At 40.4% G+C, this 20,852-nt stretch overlaps 1 protein-coding gene across 2 annotated transcripts in view; it reads right to left on the reverse strand.

Annotated features, from left to right (window-relative positions):
* Positions 1–7,604, reverse strand: part of LOC148033497 (pathogenesis-related homeodomain protein-like) — a 105,112-nt gene extending 97,508 nt beyond the window's left edge. The window contains exons 1-2 of one of the 2 annotated variants that reach the window (XM_087681438.1): positions 7,451–7,604; positions 5,373–5,440 (exon numbers count right to left, since the gene is read on the reverse strand). The gene's annotated coding sequence lies outside the window, so the exon portion shown is untranslated. The remainder of the gene's footprint in view (positions 1–5,372; positions 5,441–7,450) is intronic. The other variant, XM_087681439.1, reaches the window with a different exon arrangement.
* Between the last annotated feature and the right edge of the window lie 13,248 nt (positions 7,605–20,852).

Raw genomic sequence — 20,852 nt, forward strand, 5'->3', positions numbered from 1 at the left:
CAGCTCTTAAGACAAGTATAGATACTAGATTGACAAAGTCCAATAACTTTAAAAAATCAAAAAAAATCAAAAAAAAAATCAATCTCTCATTCAAAATCTTGAGCCCTCATGGATCATACACATCACCATCATCATGTTTAACATTGCCCAGTAGTTTTTATCAAAAAACCCATGTTTGGGATTCCAACTTACCAAGAAAAAAAAAACACCCACATTTTTTTACTCTCAAAAACGTTTCGCACTTTAAGAAACATTTCATAAGTTTCAAACTAAAAGTAGCGCGTTTCTTAGCTGCTATGCCTGTTATACCCAAAAACTTGCACCGAACACTAGCTTATACTCATTGCTCAAATCGCAAATTTGATGGTTCCGCTGACTCCGAAAGGAGAGTAAAACCCAAGGATATCTACTCAAAATTCTCCCGGATCGCTCCTCCTCCTCTCCTCTCGTCCAAAGTACTATTTGCTGCCTAAAAACTGCGATCAAGCGCCGCGTGAATTTGAGAGCCCACTGAAGACAAAGGAGTATGCTCGGAGTCGCAAAAGCAACTTGCAAAAGATAATAATCAAAGTGAGAAGGGACCATCTATAAATAGCTAAAGATCCCCAAATTTAGCCGACTTGCATAAATAGGCCCTAATTATGGCTTGCCTCCTAAAATAGGCCACAAGATTGCAACAAATGCAGTTTGACTACATGAAAAAATACCACAAATAATGTCGGTATCCGAGAGGGTCTGTGACTGACTAGAGGTGTAAACCAACTGACACATATAGGGAAAGGGCCTAAAACAAGAGAAATGCATGCTAAAATGTCAAAGCCCCCATATCTCCGTCAAACTCTAACAGAAGCTCGGACTAACAATAGTAAAGGTGACAAGCTAACATTTACTGCCCTACAATTGCTACGTTAGTTGTCCCAGCTAACCGCCCTACTGATTAGCATCGTCATCTGCTTCAGCCGGCTTGCATTTATGGCAGTGCATGCATGTACATCCTCCATACCCTTCTCAACTAGCACCCTATTGTTTACAACCGTGGTAATCTACACTATTGCGTTTACCGGATTTCAGCCTCCAGACCGTCAAACTCTAACAGGAGCTCAAACTGACAACAGTAAAGGTGACAAGCTAACATTTACTGCCCCACAACTACTACGTTTGCTGTCCCAGCTAGCCACCCTGCTGATCAGCATCGTCATCTGCTTCAACCAGCTTGCATTTATGACAGTGCATGCATGTACATCCTCCATACCCTTCTCAGCTAGCACCTACTATTTACAACCTTGGTAATCTACATTGCTGCATCCACCAGATTTCAGTCTCCAAACTGCTGTGTTTTGGTCACCAGCCTGTTGCCCTTCCACATTCAGCACTCTTTCAGCTCCGACTAGTGGTTACAACACTCAAGATCCGTCTCCGATGGACGTCACACTTTGACTACCTTTGAGCATTCTATGCACTCTTTCCTTCATTTACAGCACTAATTCATTCACTTCAGAGTTCTCTTTCTTCGTTTGTTTGTGTTTGTGTTTTTGTATTTTTGAGTTTTGTGTTTTGCGTTTTTGTCTGAGTTGTTCGGTTTTAGTCCTATTTGTACATTCTATGTTTTCTCATTAAAAAAACCCTAGCTTATCTTCACAAGGGAGAGGGAGAAGAGGTATTAAGTAGTGATAGAGAGAAAGAGATAGATGTAGATATAGATGAAAGTGGAAGATGGAGTGGCAGAGGGAGAGGATGACCCTAAAGGAGGAGGAATATTGGTAGAGGTAGATTCAAGAATCCAGAGAGATCAAGAAAAGTGTGAGAACAAATGCATAGGGACCCCTTTTTTATAAGGAGGGTGTGTTGTTTGGGTCACTGTTTTATGATGGACATGAACATCATACACCAACCGTACGAATCATACTAGTACAATCATACTATACAGATCGTATGAATCTGTTTAGAGCATGAACTGAATTCAACTAGGCTTGGTTGTGAGCTCCATAAGACTCTAATGACTACCAAGTAGCTTCAGCACTCTTCATTAGTGTTTTGCATGTGTGCATTTGTGCTGCCCACCAAATCATGGTCATTTCCAGTCAGTCATGGACATTTCCAGCCATCCCATCTGCACAGATTTGAGGCACATTTGTACATCAGCCACATAGCAACCAGGCAGCCAGTATTTCAGCATTGTTTTATTCAGGTAAGAGATCTAGCACTCTATTTGTGCATTTGTGTTGCCCATCAGATCATGGTCATTTCTAGCCAATCATGGACATTCCAGACATCCTGTCCACCCAGATTTGAGGCATATTTGTCAGCCTGCCACATGGGAGCTAGGCAGCCAGGTATTTCAGCATTATTTACTTATGTCAGACTGTTTTTTCTGCTTTTACTTATAAGGCAGCAGGTCATCCAGTTTCGGGATTCATGCCTATATATGCTGCTGCATTTTTGAGCTGGACATTCAGCAGATTCAGTCACCTCCATCGCGTGCATTCTCTTCACTCTCTGCCACATAATGGCACCCTCAATGATGCAATCCAGCAGTGTTCAGGGGCTGACTGTAGCAGCCTTTTATCCGGCCTGAGATCAGTGCAGATTTTGTTCCTTCTTTCTCTAAATTCACTACTTCTCTCTTCACAGATCCCAGCCTGCTGCATTTTCCCTCCCTTCAGCCCTGTTCTCAGCTTGAATGTGCTTGTCTGTGTAGAGGCTTCATGGAGCACTCAACTTGTGATTTTTGGCAGCAGTCTTCCTCAAATGTGGTCTTCACTTTGCAGATTTTGAAGGACCAAAGATATCAAACTGCTATGCTGTCAAGACTGTTTGGATTGAAAGAACAACGGAGACTGTAAGGACCACCATGAAGATTGCTGAGAGCACGAGGATCATTGTGAAGACCGCAAGATCAGGAGGATTGTCACAATGACCACTGTGATAAACAAGGATTGAGACATGATCATAACACGGATCGGTATGCAGACCATGCCTAGCCTCCCTCCCCTCCCCATCCATTCACGTTTTCATTCACCTTTCCCCTTTTGAGATGTTTGTTCCTAGCCTCACCCTTATGGCACCCCAAGTGCAAGTGTGATCCCAGCATTTCCCCTAACCACAAGCAAGATGGACAAAATACACCATTTGGTCCTGCAAGATCGAGGCCATCCTCAACACTTTTGACCTATGGGATTTCATTACAACCTGTCGCCCTGGGCTTACTATGTATCCCTGCAATGGTTCTTCTACAAATCCAACAATCCTCTAGGACAGACTCAATTCAAGCACCCACTCCTTACCAAGTCAAGGCATTTGCACATTGAATGACCCTCAAGATGAGGCTATGAAAGCTATCTGCACTGCAGATTCCCCCACCATGAAGTATCGCATCAATACAATGAAGGAGATTCAGGATGCATCAGTCTCCCTTGAAAAGATCATCAGACAAAGGACATGGTTATGACACTCATCACATCTTCCATCCCCCAAGTATGTAGGACTATCCCAATGTGTGGACAGAACTGCCAAGTCTAGAGTCCAAGAGCCATCGTGCAAAAAGTTTCGCACAATTGAGCCCTAAATCATATTTATAGAACCTATTGCCCACACCCTAAAGTGCCTTAAAGTCATTAGGATAGTTAGTAAGCATCACTTTAGTCATTGACTTCTTCTATCTCTCAACTTCTCCTCCAAAACACCCTCACCACAACTATACCCTATAGCATGTACAGCAGCTGAGCCTTGTATCAACTTTCTTTCATCATTAAGATGCATTTCTGTTGTTGTGATTAGTGTCTCTCTTCTTGCTCGCAGGCACCCCCTTGCACTAGCATCTCACATGGTATCATTGCTACACTTCATCGCGAGCTTCTCTAATTGTGAGGGTTATTTAGTGAGGGGCATAAGAGCTCTATCCAAATCTGGTTGTTTGGTCACTTATTGGTCATTTTATCCTTTATCCCTATTTTGGGGCCCCACCTATGTTTTCAGCCCGGAACATTGTCCTAGAGGTTTTGAGGTCATCTTCCCTATTTTTAGGCCTCATTGTCAACTAATAGACATCACTTTAATCGTTGACTTTTTCTCCCTCACTCATGATGCCTTCACACAGCTAGACAACATAGTACATGCAGGGGTTGAACCTTGTATCAGCTTCCTTTCATCATTGAAATAAGTTCCTCCTCTTGCCATCAATGTTTGCTCACGTGCATCTTCTTATGCTACCACTCTCACAAAGAACACTCCACCTTCGCAAGCACACTAGTCAAAAGAGAGAGAAAAAATCCACAAAGCTGTGGAAAACTGCCACAGCCGTCATCTCAATGGCCACAACCACTCTTATTGCTCACATTTCTCTTCGAGCTGCCACAATCTCTCCCAAAACCTCACAAATCACCCCCAATTTTTGCACATTTCAACTTTTCCATGTTCACTTTCCGGGAGAAAGCATACTTTTACATAATTGGACTCTTTCCAAGCTTTAGTGGCCTAGAGCCCTTGAAACTTCCAAGAAAGTTGTCAGCATTAATTTTTCCATGAGACACCTATAGCAGTAAGCTCCAAAAAGCCCACAAATACCAATTGTGCACTTAAAACCTGCATATTGAATATCAGTTGATCTCTAGATATTTTCTCACTAAACCTTCGCCATTGATGGGCATGCCCATGTCCCACATAATTTATGCAATGTACAGCATGCCAAAAGAACCAGGAATATTTACACATAAAACTTATAAACTTGAGTTTTCCCACCACATGTAAACATCCTCATGACAACATTCTTTGATCCTAGTGAAAAGCGGGCACCGCAAGCTAATCAATCTTTAAGGAGGGTGCCAAAAGAGTGCCAAATAGCAAGCAAAAACCTTGCAATTCTGTAGCAATACTTTGTGTGCAACTGCCACCCAAACCACCACAATTGACCCGTTTTTAGCTTGCCAAGAATAGGGGAAAAGCAAAAAGAAAAAGTAAGCTTTCATTTTCAAAGTAGCATTTTTATTCAAAATCAAAACGAACCTTTTGGCTAATTTGACAAAACCAAGTTTTATGATAATTGAAATTCAACATCTATGGTTTGATTTTGACACATCAGCAATGGCGAGTCATCTAGTATGGTTGTCGAGTATATCATGGATCATCATTATGTTTACAACCAAATGAATTGTCTTGGAATGCTCTTTCCAAGGATGAGGTTTTATGTATCAATTCCATTAATGCCCAAAAACATGTTTTATCAAGTTCATCACTATCAACAACTATCAAGTACATTGTCCACATACAATCCTATACACTTGATGATCTCTTTACCACACCACTAACACACAATAGGGTAATACCATGATACACTGGGGTTAAGGCTTATATATAGAGAGAATTTACAGTAATACCTCACCAAAACAAAGGGCTATCGCATAACCCCTCTTGAAAAAATACAAACATCCTCCATTGCTTGTCTCTGAGACAAATAGAGACCAAAAGAAAAATAAAATTTAAGAAAACTATGAATTTGATCATTTATTAACACAATCAACTACATAATCAAAATATAGAGCATTGATAAAGTTTTGATGATACAAACTATTGCAAATAGCCTTTTAATCATTACCAAATCTCCCATGCAATGCCAATTGGCTAAAAACTTTCCAAGTTACAAACTTGCTAGAAAACTTTTCCAGAACTTAGGTTGGGTTCAGACGAGCGGCGGCAAAGATATATCAAAGGGCAGTGCTTTTGATATGGCATCTCCCATATGGTTGAGACTTCCCTTCTCTTTCCGCTAGACCTACCCTCTTTCTACGGACCCCTCCCCCTCAGAAGAGCCTTGGCACTAAGAAAAAACCTATTTACCTTCTTGTAGCACATTGTGCCTCCGGCTTTATTGTTCATTCAAAGGAGGCGGAAGGTTGGTCATAGTTTGCAATGTTGCCGCCTCCGTTTGAACCTAGCCTTACCAATTGGCACCCTTCTGAAGTTGGTCAAACTATTTAGTTCAATCAAGGAGCCACTAATTATGAATCCAATCAACACTTCCAAAGAGTTCGCACCTCTAGAACTCAGATCATAGAAGTCCCAACAACACATGTACTAGCACATAATACCTTGGGAAAGATCTCTAAGCGACTTTTAGATCCACAAAGCATGCCTATAACTATAGAGCATAAGAACGCTTCTTGAGTTTCAAGTTATATTCCAGATGTTGCCTTTGCACTGTACCTAAATGAGCTCTTTCAAGGATAGGATCCAATCCAAAAGCTTCATGGTAAAGCTACAAAACCTAAGGTAAATCTCGTCACCCTATTCATCCACTTTGTATCCATCTGCAAATGCTTTCTCCACTTAACAAGGTAGCAACATAAACCTTCACTTTGAATCTTCCATTCTTGTTTACCAATATCTGCTCTGAGGCAAGAACTTCATTCAAGGTCTTCCACCTCAAACTGAACCTCATTAGATATCTCATCAGCCAAACAAGGCCTTTACAAAGTCTAAACAAAATCTCATGAAAAGCATTGTGAATCTTGCACATAAATGATTTCTCTCCTGATCAGTGCCGTGCAACTACCCATAGGCTTTCCCTCAATGAGCAAACACACCATGATAGATCTAATGCTCTTATGACTCCCAAGTTGTTTCTCATTACACCACAGCATACCAGACAAGAAACACACTTGTACAACACCTTCCTGCTTTGGTTCTCTCCACCTCAAACATGGACATAGACCCTTTTTCACTAAATAGCAACCAGGTGTGCCAAACCATATGTCCTTCTCTGTAACTACAGCTTGTTTGTAAGTTGTCTCCTTGAGAAATCAAAGGCCCGCTTCCACATGAAACCACAAAGACAAGTTTCCCATGAAGCCACGGTATTGTTTCTTCTTAAAACCTCGTCTCATTTCTGTCACTTCATGGAAAAATCATACCATTGCATGTATAGCCTAAATTGTTTCTCAACTGTGCAGTGCTAAATACCACTTGACATACATGAGTTGGAGAAAACAGGCACAATGTCATTGATACCCTTGATAGAAAATCTAGGACACATACAAAATCTAGGAAACATGTAACTTGGATCTTTTTGTATAACGTCTTGACGCTCCAGACAAGTTGAGAAAAGGAGAGGACGGACGTAACCATCAGCATTCCTTAACTATTAGAATTCAGCTCTCCTTACTGCGGTACATTACTCCAGAATGCAAAACGCCACCTGCACAGCCTGGAAACCCTTTCCGCAATGCTGCAACAGATACTTTACACGCCATTGACAACATGACGGTCGGAGCAACACACGTGGAACACGCTTTCTGAGACGATGCAAGAAAGGCTCTAGTGCAAGACCAACACAGTTCTACAAGAAATGCGTACAGGAAGGAGTGAAATGCTCTGTGTTACAGTACATGGCTTGCAAGAATTGCATGCAAAACAGAGCCAGTCGCGTAAAATCCTTAGCTTAACAGCACAGACGTACCTGCGTCTGCCAGGAGCTGCTTGGTTTGAGCCTCTCTCTGTCACTCGTCACAGTAGAACTTAGGGCCGTTCGGTTTCGAAGAAGATGGTGATTAGTCGTGAAAGAAATACACTGCAAATTACAGATTACAAATTACAAATAGTGTTTTTTTGTTTGTAATGCCTTCGAGACTTCATTTCTTTTCAACGAGAAGACGCTCAAGTATAATTCAGCGTCATAAGTGGCGTTTAAGATCATTGAGATGGGACACATCGCTCACCTAAGTTATACCGCGTTCATATGGACTTTGCCCAAAGAGTATTAGGGTAGAGGCACCAATAAACAAAACACGTACCAACCTGGTGACACTTTCTAGGTACTATCAAAGGTCAACGATATATATAACTCAGACCATAATGTAGCATGAACGAATGATTGCCTTTATGATATGGCTACATACTAAGGCTTCTTGATGTGGATTCAAATCCGTCATCGTACTAGTCCTCTATAATTTTTTTTAAAGACTCCCCTTTTGTAGCCTTTTGATGGCCATTTTCTTCCATAACAACTCAAAGAACACTTCAATCATATCATAGGGAGCATCAATCTTCAAATTTCCCATTTTCACCAACAAGTCAGTACCAATGCGCAAGTGCTAATTAAAAAAAATTTGGGAAATCAATGCATCTATGTATCAAGCACCTCACACCGACTTACATGTCATTTTACTAGCTCATCTACCCTTCATTTCTAAGGGGTGTCTCCGGTGATAGGGCTAGACTAAGTTCTTAGACATTGGAAGGTAGTGGGGGAGGAGCTAGCATATGAGAGTCCTACTTCTTCAATGAGTTGCATCTTCATTTCCAAGAGATGTTTCATGGTGTCTTTATTTGAGATGCACAGGTCCAAACAAGGGGTTACAAGTCTTGATTTTGACTCTCTATGTCTTTGTCCTTTTAGTTGACTTTGTTAACTCCTCCTTCTTGTTGGAAACCTAAAACAAGAGATCTCAAATGGGACTAGAAAGTAAATTGGGCCTTTGGTTACAGAAAACAATTATATTCCCATCTTTCCATACAAACCAAACTAGATTCCCCCTCACCACTTCTACACTAAGGGAGATATTGCTTTTACCTCATCGGTGATCAATTTCTTCTGTGAGATTTAGTAGGGGTGCTACTTGCAAATCAATTTATGAGTCAAGTAAAGGGCAAGCCTATTTAATTTGCAATGTATGTCCCCATCTAGAGCAAAGGCCATTACTTAAGTTTACTTTGAAGGCTCTTTTGTTGGTCTAATGGTCTTAATAAATAATAAGCCATCAGAGACAATTAATTTTTAGGAGGAAATTCCACCTTTGTTTAGGGAGAGGGGGTTATTTTGGACTTGGGTCTAAATGGAGGTTTTTGTTTTTTTGTTTTTTTTTTTTTTCAAGCTAAAGCATTGAGGTTGAAGGATAATTTGATTTAAATTACATATGGGAGAAAGCTGATCCTTTGGGATTTTCTATAGTTAATGAGGATGAGTTTTTGGGTTTTTAGGTGGGGGGGAGGGGGGGGGAGGGGGAGGGGGGATAGATGATATATGTTTTAGATGGATTATCATGTTCTTTGGGCAATGAATGTAAAATTGAAAAGAAATGTCTAACCAAGAAACTGAAGAGAGTGAGCTTGGAGTGGAAGCAAGAGCTATGGTACAAGGAACAAGAGAGAGAGAGAGAGAGAGAGAGAGAGAGAGAGAGAGAGAGAGAGAGAGACATATACAAGATGTGGAAACTCCAACAATCACAATGTGTAACCAACCTTCCCTTTATTCAAATGTCTCTAAAAGAATAAAGAATGAAGTGATAATGATGGACACCTGCCACCTGCAATATGCACGTGTGGGTACTATCAGTATAGTAATATACGGGCGGCTAGGCATAGGTACCTTTACCCCCAACAACCTCCCACTTAAAGGCAAATGTGCTCCTATTGAGGAGAGAACAATAAAAAATTGATAAAGTACAAATGTACATAAGTACAACAGGATGAGAAAAGACATCATCTCATCTAATACCCATCAACTTCCTAAGAAAGGCAAAATGCTCTATTGAGAGACTTTTCATGAGTATATCTGTACTATTTTGGTCAATTGAGATCTTGACAAGGTCAACAGACTTGTCCTCAATGACCTCTTTGATGGAGTAGTACCGCACCTCAATGTGTTTCATCTTCGCATGGAAGACCAGATCCTTGGCTAATTGGATAGCACTCATAGAATTTGAATGCATGTAGGGACCACATTAGTAATACTAAGATCTGCCACTAGACGGCCTAACCAGAGAGCCTCCTTACAAGCCTCAATGACTACAACATACTCAGCCTCAATAGTAGAGAGACCCTTGCATTTATGCACCTTGGAGGTCTAATAAACAGCACCTCAAGCAAAGATGAAGACATAGCTAGAGGTGGACTTTCTACTATCTACATGTCCTATATAATCAAAGTTAGTGTATCCCATGACTCTTGTATCCTAGCCACTATAGCATATGCATATAGTTGTTGTGCCCTTCAAGTACCTCGTGATAGTCTTAATGGCATTCCAATGTCATCTACCAGGTATAGCCATATTGCATACCCATATCGCATACCCAAGTATAGCCATATCGCATACCCATATCATGGCATACATCAAATTGCCAACGACGAATGCATAAGGGATCTTAGTCATCTTGGCCTTTTGCTCATTGGACTATAGACAATAGGCCTCACTAACCTTCACATGAGAAGGTAGAGAACAACCAATAGGCTTACCATCCCCTACATATGAAACCACTCAAGGGCTTTTTGGATATATTCCTCGTGTGATAGATAAAGGAGCCCCTTAGAGTAATCATCGTTCTTGTCCTACACTTTACCCTTTTCCTTACACTTGTCTTCACACATTTTATGGTAGTGTGGCTAAATATGATCTGCTTTACCACAATGATGACAAGTGAGACCAAACTTACGGCCACATGACTTATTGTGAGACTATCCACGTGTCCTAGATTGAGACCTATTAGAGTCTTTACCACGACCATTTCCATCCTATTAGCCTCTCATAATCGATGCATGGGATGTATAAGAAGTATCCATAATTTTTTTGTTCGTCTCTTCAGTCAAGAGGGCACTCTCAACATCTTCCAATTTCAGCTCACCATCCTTAAAACATAGAGCACTCTTAACATCTTGCAATTTCAGCCCATCCTTAGAACATAGAGCCATACAAAAAGTGTTCCACGACTCTGGTAGAGTACTAAGCAAAAATAAAGGATGCAAAGTATCATTGAACTCAATCTTATGTCAAGCTAAATGGTTGATGATGGAGTGAAACTCATTTAAGTGTATACACATAGAAGTCCCTATCTTTCATGCGAAGGTCTATCAATTATTTTAGACAATACATTTGAGATACAAGACTCTGCTTGTCATAAAGATTCTTAATCTGTGTCCAAAGCTCATATGCAATTTAATTTCCTGTTACAACATTGTAGTGAACATGCTTAGAGAGTGATAAAAAGATCATGGAATTTTGCATAGCTCATCTCATTCATCCCAATCCTTAGTCACAATATTTTCAAGTTTGACACCCCCATTTCTAAGTGGTCTAATGTGCAATTTCAGCACTCAGACCTACCATATTTGGGTCTTCTAATAGCTTTAATCTTTCCCATCCAATTTCTCAATAAATAGCATTGTTGCAAGAAATGCTAGTCATAATGAGACCAAGTTGTAAAAATTGCATGTCGCAGCGAATAGAATTTGGGCAAGACATATAGAAAGAGACTACACAACAAATAAGAGAAAAACAAAAATTTTCTTTAACTCCAAACAAGCTTATGCAAAGATAACTCTATCCACCCGTGCACTTCTAATGTGAAGCTTAGATGACAATTTAAATAGAAGATAGGTGAAGAGCTTAAGGTTAGCTAGAATAACTCTGATTGGGTGAAAGGATGGATCATGAAAGCTGTGAAGGGATTTACCTTTTATAACATGTGAAAGGGGTCATGATGGATGACCTTCCATATGCACTTATGTCTGTTGACCTTCCATGTACACATGTGTCTATTGACCTTCCATGTGCACGTGTATGTTGACCTTCCATGTGCACATGTGCTTGTTGATCGCCGTCCATATGCACATATGTCCGCTGACCTTCCATGTACACCTCCACTAGTTAGCCAAGGAATATTTTCTACCCCTAGTCAAGGGCTACTTCCACGACCCTCAAACCCAAAATAGGGGTCCCTAATAACTTCCTTACCTTGCAACTCGATGCGGTGTGCCTTGAGTTGCTACTAGCTTTAACTACTCTATCTAACCCAAAGGCTAGACTCGCAACAATCACCTTTTTTCCATCCAATCACATAGACCTTATCTAACATACAAGTTAGGACCCACCAATGTCCAAGCTCGCACATGGCTTCTCCTCATAATGGGAGCCTTACAAATTTGAGCACCATAGATAATTCATGGCACCTTATGAGGGTAGGGCATTGAGCATATCTAACACTCCCCCTTGATGTCTACCCACGTAGGTAAACTAACTCCTTAGCCCAAAGTTGAGTATTTAAGGATGAACTTGAAGCAAATCCTTCGAGAGTTATTTGGTGAAGAAATCTACTCCATTCTCCTCTATTGGACACTAGACTAGCTCCACTATCCCATCCTCGGATCAAATCATGCGCATAGTGATATTGGATCTCTATATATCTTGTGCATGCATGAAACACTAGATTCTTGGCAATGGCAATGCAACTCTGATTATCACATCTTAGTAGAGTCAAGTCTTCATCCTACACTCCCATATGCCATAAGATCCTCCTCAACTATACCGCTTCACATACAACAAAACAGGCTGCCTTGCACTCTGCTTCGGTAGAAGATAATGCCACTATTGGTTGCTTCTTATTGATCCAATAGAAAATTCTTGAACCTAAAGAACAAACAATAACCAAAAATTTTGACTTTTTTGAATTGCTATCTCCTGCCCAATCTAAGTCACAGTACCCCATAAGAGAAGTATCAGAATTGTAAGTGATACCATAGTCAAGAGTTCCCTTCAAGTATTTAAGCACTCACATCCCAACCGTCCAATGGCTCTCACAAGTCTTGTTTGAGAACTTGGTCAAAACTCCAATAACAAAACTAATATCTGGCCTAGTGTTGCACAGGTAGATCAAGATGCTGACCAACCTATTGTATCTCCCATTGTCTCCTAGTGTTGATGTATCCTCGATGGATAACTTTGCATTGACCTCCATAGGTGTAGCTATCTCCTTACACTCAGTCATACCAAATGCTTTCAAGATCTCCCATGCATGCTTCTATTGAGAGATGTTGAGATACAAAGACCAAAGGCTATGCTATCAATCAAGGGCTAGCATATGATCATGTCCTAAAATTTGTTGATGAGGGGTGATATACAAGGATAGAAAGATACAAAAACCAAAGGCCATGCTATCAATCAAGGGCTAGCATATGATCATGTCCTACAATTTGTTGATGAGGGGTGAGATACAAGGATAGAATGCAAGATAGCTTGTATGATAAATCAAATTCTATTACTTGCAAATACATGCTTGCTACTCAAAATTTTATCTTTAGCTTTTATTTCAATAGATATCTCGACGATTTTAACAAAGATCCTATAGTGGACATTGATATTTGGCTCAATGAGGATATATTTACCTTTGTAAAGGTTAGATCCTCATGTACACTACATCAAGTAAGGTTGGATTTACAAAATGAAGATATTGAATTGCTACATTCATTTGCATTTCAACTTAACAACAAACAAGTCAATTTGTACATCAAATCATATATATATATATATATATATATATATATATATATATATATATATATATATGATTTCACTTCTTAAATGGTAAATATTTATGTTTTTTTTTTCAGATATCAAAGAGAAGAGATAGAAAGATATAGTGCAATGATATTAAAGAAAATGTCTCTTTACTTTCAACATAAATACAAGCTCAAATATTGCATCAAATTTATATTTACTTTCTTCGTGATCTATAACATGAGATTGTACAAGACAATACAAAAAGGATATTTCTTTTTTTGAGGAATATACTTTTTAGGAGTTCTTTTGCCCTTCTTTGATGCTTTGGAGATCTTTCTTGGCTCTTGCTAGACTTCAATCATCAAACAATAGTGCAACAAGCCCAAGTCTACCATTTCAAACTCGGAGCTCAAAGCCTTTCGAGTTTGGTTGATCATATCTTCATAGTCACTTGTACTAAGAAGGTCATCCGCATATTGGACAATAACTACAGACTTTTCTCCATCCCTATAGACATACAAGTTAGCATCCAAGGCACTACTTTTGAAGTTTAAGCTTTAAAAAAACTTATCTATCCACCACTAGTACCATGCTCCAGGGGCTTGTTTCAGCCCATACAATGCCTTCTTTATCCTTGGGGTCACCATTCAAGAATGTTGATTTAACATCCATTTGGTAAACTGGCCATGTATTGTGCGCAGCACTGCAAGTACTCTATGAATAGTGGTCATTCTGGTAGTTGGAGCAAATGGATCTTCAAAATCATACCCTTCAACCTATGAAAATTCATGTGCAGCTTGTTTTTGGCTTTGTAATTTTCTAAGGTTCCATCAACCTTATACTTGACCTTCTAGACCCACTTGGTGCCACTAATCTTTCTCTTTGGTGGCCAATCCACTAGCTCCCAAGTGTCATTCTTCATTATGTTGTCATATTCAGCTTGCATAGCTACCTTCCATGTCAGATCTGCAAGTTCCTCTTCCAACTCAGCTAGCTTCTTTGCTTCTCTCATAATCTTAGTCATCAAGGCTATATTGACTATGTGAGCAAAAGCCTTTCTTTGGTCCTCCATTCTCTGAGACCTCCTTAGTCCATCTACCTTCTCCTCAACAGATGTGGCCGTAGGATTATTTTGGTCATAAAGCTGCTTCACCCATCGCAGCAATGGCTTTTCCGGTGGTGTAATGTGAGGTTGGTGAACTTTCTCTTCATCATCCGAATATGATTCTTCCTCCTCCTTAAGGATAGGCGTAGCTCTTGGGACAAGTTCATTGTGGGTTACTTCTTCGCTTGATAATAAAGTGGAAGAACTTGCATTCTCCTCCTCCGGTGTATGCAACTGCTCCTTCAGCACCACATCATGGCTCGCTATGATCTTCTTTGCCTCTTGTTCATATAATTTGTAAGTCTTTTGCTCATCACTATAACACAAGAAGATACATTTTCTACGTTTTGGTTTTAACTTATTTCTTTTCTCATCACGAACATGTGCATAGCATTCACATCCAAAAGTTCCAAAATATGAGACAAATGGTTTCTTACCAATGTAAGCCGCATGAGATGCTTTCCCTTGATAGCCTTTGTGTAGCTCTGATTGAGAATGTACATCGTGGCTCACTATGATCTTCTTTGCCTCTTGTTCATATAATTTGTAAGCCTTTTGCTCATCACTATAATACAAGAATATGCATTTTTTTCTTATGCATTTTTTTCTTTTTGGTTTTAACTTGTTTCTTTTCTCATCAGGAACATGTGCATAGCATTCACATCCAAAAGTTCCAAATGTGAGACAAATGGTTTCTTACCAGTGTAAGCTGCATGAGGTGCTTTTCCCTTGAGAGCCTTTGTGTAGCTCTGATTAAGAATGTAGAATATATTTACAGCTTTGGCCCAAAAATGGTTTGGTAATCCCTTGCCTTTTAACATGCACCTTGCCATCTCAACCATGCTACCTTTCCTATGTTTCACAATACTCTTTTGTTGAGGTATATAAGTTGCCATCAATTGACGCTCGATCCCTTTTCTCTTCCAAAAGTCTTCAAACTCCTTTGAGTTGACTCACTACCACCATCTATTCTAAATTTCTTCACACTTTTCCCCATTTTATTCTCAACAGGTTTTAGCCATTCTTTAAACTTGCTGAAAGCTTAAGTCTTATCACGAAGGAAGTACACACACATCTCCTTGTTGTAGTCGTTGATGATCAACATGAAATAAGAAGATCCTCCCAAGGCTTGTATAGGCATCATACTACACAAGTCAACATGTACCAACTCTAGAGGAGTATTTGCTCTATTCTTGCTTTCTTATGGAAATTCCTTTCTCAATTTTGCTTACCTATCATACAAGCTTCACATGGTTCCTTCAATTCAATAACCATAGGTAGGTGAGCAACCATACCTTGCTCATGCATCTCCTTCAAAACTACAAATCCAATGTGTCAAAACCTTCCATGCCAAAGCTTACTTATGCCCGCTCCAATGGTGGTTGTAAGTGCACTTAGCTCTCTCATACAGGTTGTTCCTCCTTTCTCCTTTGCCAACAACTTTGCTGACACTGTTAAGAGTTTCTGCACTTGTCTTGTTGAATCTCACTTCATGACCAATATCAATTATGGAAACAACTAATCATCTTTTTCTCCTAATTTTTGAACGATATAACACATTTGAAAGCTTTTTTATTTCACCATTCGCAGCAACAAAGGAGATTGTACCTACACCCATAGTAGGGTATTTTGCATCGTTTCCAACCGTCATAGTGATGGATTCTTGTAGAGGCTACATAGAACTATATAGACCTTTCTTGTTGGTCATGTGATGGGACGAACCACTATCCAACTCGCATGAATCAGTGGTAGATTCTTCTTGTGCTGAGGAACACATTTTCTTGATGGTTACCATAAATAACTCGAGCTCTACTTCAGTCATGTTGGATGTCTCATTTCCCTTACTTTTAAGAGTACCATTCTTTTCATTTGCCTTCTTGACATGTCAATCTACAATTGTATATCCTTTCTTATTGCAATAGAAACACTCTCCTTGAAAATTCTTCTTATCACCTTTCTTCTTTTTGTCACCATCATTTTTGGTGGAGGAGCTACCTTTGCCTTTTGCATTAGCGGAGAATGTAGCATCTCTACTACTACTTCCTTTTCAAGCTTTCAACCTCAACTCCTCCTCCATTAATAATGCACAAAACTCCTTAAAATTCAAAGCTTGAGTTCTCACATGAGTATTATGGACAATTACCAATCCATCAAACTTTGGTGGACAGATTCAAAGACACCTCCAAACTAGCTCCTTGCTAGTCTTTTGTATCCTAGTGCCCACCATTTGGTCGCATAGATTCTTAATCCCATAAATGAATGCTTCAACCGTCTCCTTCATAAAACTTCTCTGCTATCAGTTGATTCTCCAGGTCTTGAATCTTTGTTTGATTCTGTTTCATATTGACTTCTCAATATACTCCATGCTTCTGATGCCTTGATTGTATGCTGAATCAAAGTCAAAACACTATTAGAATTGAAAGGTGAGAAAGATCGAATCTTGCTCGAAAGAGCTATGGCGGGAGAGTAAGAGTAAGAAAGAGAGAGAGACCAAATGGGAACTCCAACAGTCACAATGTGTGACCGGGCCTTCCTTTATTCAAACTCTCACTAAAATAATAATGAATAAAGTGATGGTGATGGGCACCTGCCACCTGCAATGTGCAGTGGCAGGTACTGTCACTGTAGTAATACACAGGCAGCTAGGCAAAGGTACCTTTACCCCCAACAACCTCCCACTTAAAGGCAAATCTACCCTAGTGAGGAGTGAAAAGGAAAAGAAAAGACAATACAGTGTACACATATACAACAGGATGAGGAAAAACATCATCTCATCCAACGCCCATCAATCTCCTGAGGAAGGCAAGCGCTCAGTGGTAAGGCTTTTCATGAGCAAACCTACATAATTTTCATTCGTGGAGATCTTGACAAGGTTAATAGACTTGTCCTCCATGACCCTACGTATGAAGTGATACCTCAGCTCAATCTGTTTCCTCTTTGCATGGAAGACCGGATTTTTGGCTAGCTGAATAGCACTCATAGAATCCAAATGTAGCATAGGTATGGAATCAATCCCAAGGTCATGAACCAAACGGCCCAACCATATGGCCTCCTTGTAACCCCTAGTGGCTGCAACATACTCGATCTCAGTGGTAGAGAGAGCCATACACTTTTGAACCCTGGATATCCAAGATACATCACCTCCAACATAGGTGAATACATAGCTAGAAGTGGACTTCCTACTATGTGCATGTCTTGCATAATCGGAGTCTGTGTACCCCACAACTCCTATATCATGGTTGCCATAGCAAATACACATATCTGCTATGCCTTTCAGGTATCTCATGATACCCTTCATGGCATCCCAATGTTTCTTGCAAGATGTAGCCATATAGCGTGCCACAACACCAACTGTAAAGGTGATATTTGGTCGAGTGACTATCATGGCATACATCAAACTGCCCACTATTGATGCATAAGGAATCTTGGCCATCTCGGCCTTCTGCTCATCTATTTGCGGACAATCGGCCTATGAAACCTTCATATAAGAAGGTAATGGACAACCAATAGGCTTCACGTCTAGCATGCGGAAATGCTCGAGGAATTTATGAATGTACTCCCTCTGTGAGAGGTAGAGTAGTCCCTGATGCCTAATGCACTTAATGTGCATACCAAGAATGTGAGAGGCCTATCCCAAATCCTTTATCTCAAAGCTCTTCTTTAGCTGAGATTTAAGAGCACCCAGCTCATCATGAGCGTTCCATCAGCATATCATCCACATAAAGTACTAAAATAAGCAATGAGCCATCACAGGTTGCTGTCTTAGTGTAAAGACACGGATCCAAGTGCTCCCCTCAATAACATTACCACCATTAGTACTACCATTACACCACCACATCTTGCTCTCCTCCTCTTCATAAGAACCACAATCGATTCTCCTCTCTCTCTCTCTCTCTCTCTCTCTCTCTCATATCTTGGAGACCCACAATATGCATCTCCCTCTCCTCCTCCCCCTCAATAACACACACACACACACACACACACACACACACTCTCTCTCTCTCTCTCTCTCTCTCTAACAATGCATAAGTACAATATCATACCAAAGAATATCATCAATATCAATGATACTGATGTCAAGATTATGGGAGAGAAGGAAGGAGTCTCGCTTGAAGCTTTCTTGCTTGCACAATGGGGGAAGACACACAAGGGTGGAGGTTGAAAACAGTTTTCCTCTTCTTAGTTGTGTAAGCCAAAAAGAACTCAAGTACAAAGAAATAGAAGAACCCTAGATATGGGTCTCAAAAACCAAACTCAACTAACTAAGGTGGCATACTAACTGAGCCACGAACTAGAGTAGATAAGGATAGCTATCATGTAGCTATTATTCAGGGGCGATGTACCAACCGCATCTGCAACTGACAAGTCGGTGACATAAATACACAATGGTCACCCTGGCGTATCACGAGTGGAGCTCGATATCTCAACACTCCCCCTCAAGCTCAATCCCAAGTCCTGCACACCAAGCAGGTCTCTAAACTTGCGCAGCTTCTCTGCGCCCAATGCCTTCGTGAATATGTCAGCTACCTGATCCTCTGTGCTGACATAAACTAGATCAATAAGACCTAGTAAAACCCTCTCTCGCACATAGTGATAATGCACCTCAATGTGCTTTGTTCTAGCATGATAGACTGGGTTATTTGCCAAGTGTATACTACTCATGTTGTCACAATAAATGACAACTCGTCCATCTGTAGACTGATGCATATCATAAAGTAGCTTATGCAACCAAGCTACCTCACATGCAGCCATTGCTGCACCCCTGTACTCAGCCTCTATGCTCGACAAGGCAATTGTAGGCTGTTTCTTGCTGCTCCAAGTGACTGCAGCACTCCCAAAAGAGAATACATATCCACTGGTAGATCGTCTATCAGAAATACTACCAGCCCAATCAGCATCAGTGTATCCATGCAATTGTATCTGAACCCTAGTCTCATAAAATAGTCCATACTGCAATGTGGACTTCACATACCTGAGTATGCGTCTAGCCGCATCCAAATGTGGTTTCCTTGGAGCCTGCATAAACTGACTTACCAATCCAACATCATAGCTCAAATCTGGCCTGGAAATAGTCATATAAATCAAACTTCCTACTATGCGTCTGTACATAGTAGGGTCTTCTAGAAGCTCACCTGCATCTGTGCTCAGCTTCACATTTTGCTCCAAAGGAACTGAAATAGGCTTACAGCCTGTCATCCCATATTTGGACAGCATGTCCAATCCATACTGCCTCTGCAAGAGCTGTATCCCACTTGGTGATCTAATCACCTCAATGCCCAAGAAATAACGCAGCTCTCCCAAATCCTTCATCTCAAACTTCTGCTTCAATAGCATTTTCACATGAAGGATATCTTTCATCATTGTCACCTGTCATAATCAAATCATCAACATAAATGACAAGTAGCATAATACCTTTCTCTGTTTTTCTCACATAAAGTGAGAAATCTGTTGGAAATCTGAAAGCTAATAGTGACAAGATACTGTCCTATCTTGTCAGACCATGCTCTAGGTGCTTGCTTCAAGCCATACAAGGCTTTCTTCAACCTGCAAACAAACTCAGGATGAACAGCATGCGCATAACCTGGTGGCTGCTCCATATAGACCACTTCTTGCAAATCACCATGCAAGAAGGCATTCTTTACATCCATCTGATGTAAAGACCATCCCTTTGATGCAGCCATAGCAATGACTGCTCTTACAGTTGCCATCCTTGCAACTGGACTGAATGTTTCTTTATAGTCAATGCCATATGTTTGTGCATACCCCTTGACTACTAATCTTGCCTTGTATCTGTTCACAGAACCATCTGCATTGTGCTTCACCTTATAAACCCACTTACAGCCAATTGCATTCTTACCTTTAGGCAAAGGTACTAACTTCCATGTAGCATTTGCTTCCAAGGTATCCATTTCTTCATCCATGGCTTTCTCCCATTTTTCTTTTCCCATGGCTTGCTCAAAAGATGTGGGTTCTGGTTCCTGTATCACTTTGACCATATATGCATAGTGAATGGCTGTAAATCCATAATATTTCAGCCTATCCACAGGATACCTAGCTCTTGTAGACATGCGCAAAGTAGGTTCACTCCCAGGTGCTCTCAAAACATCCCTGGTCTTCCTTACTCCAGGTGTAACAATAGAAGGAATACCCAACTCATCATCAATGCTCTATTCTGAGCCACTGGATTCACCATCCACATAAGAGTGACCTGCATTCACATCAAACATGGGCTGATCAACCTTCTCTTTTCCTTTTCGTGATACCTGCATACCACTATCTGCATTGCTTTGAGAAGATTCTCCTGATCTCAATCTGCCTGTCCATGGCGAAGAATGTGAACCACTGCTAGAGGACGCTCCAGGTCCACTAATATTTTGTGACTGCTGCTGTGAATTCTGTGCAGCATTACCATTTTGTGCATCTACATCATCAATCACATTTACTGGTTTATACCAGCTACTCATCTCATAAAAAACAACATCTCTG

Source organism: Lygodium microphyllum, chromosome 7 (assembly GCF_053477565.2).
Source record: "Lygodium microphyllum isolate KBCC chromosome 7, Lygodium_microphyllum_v1.1.10, whole genome shotgun sequence".
In the NCBI taxonomy this organism is placed as follows: Eukaryota; Viridiplantae; Streptophyta; class Polypodiopsida; order Schizaeales; family Lygodiaceae; genus Lygodium; species Lygodium microphyllum.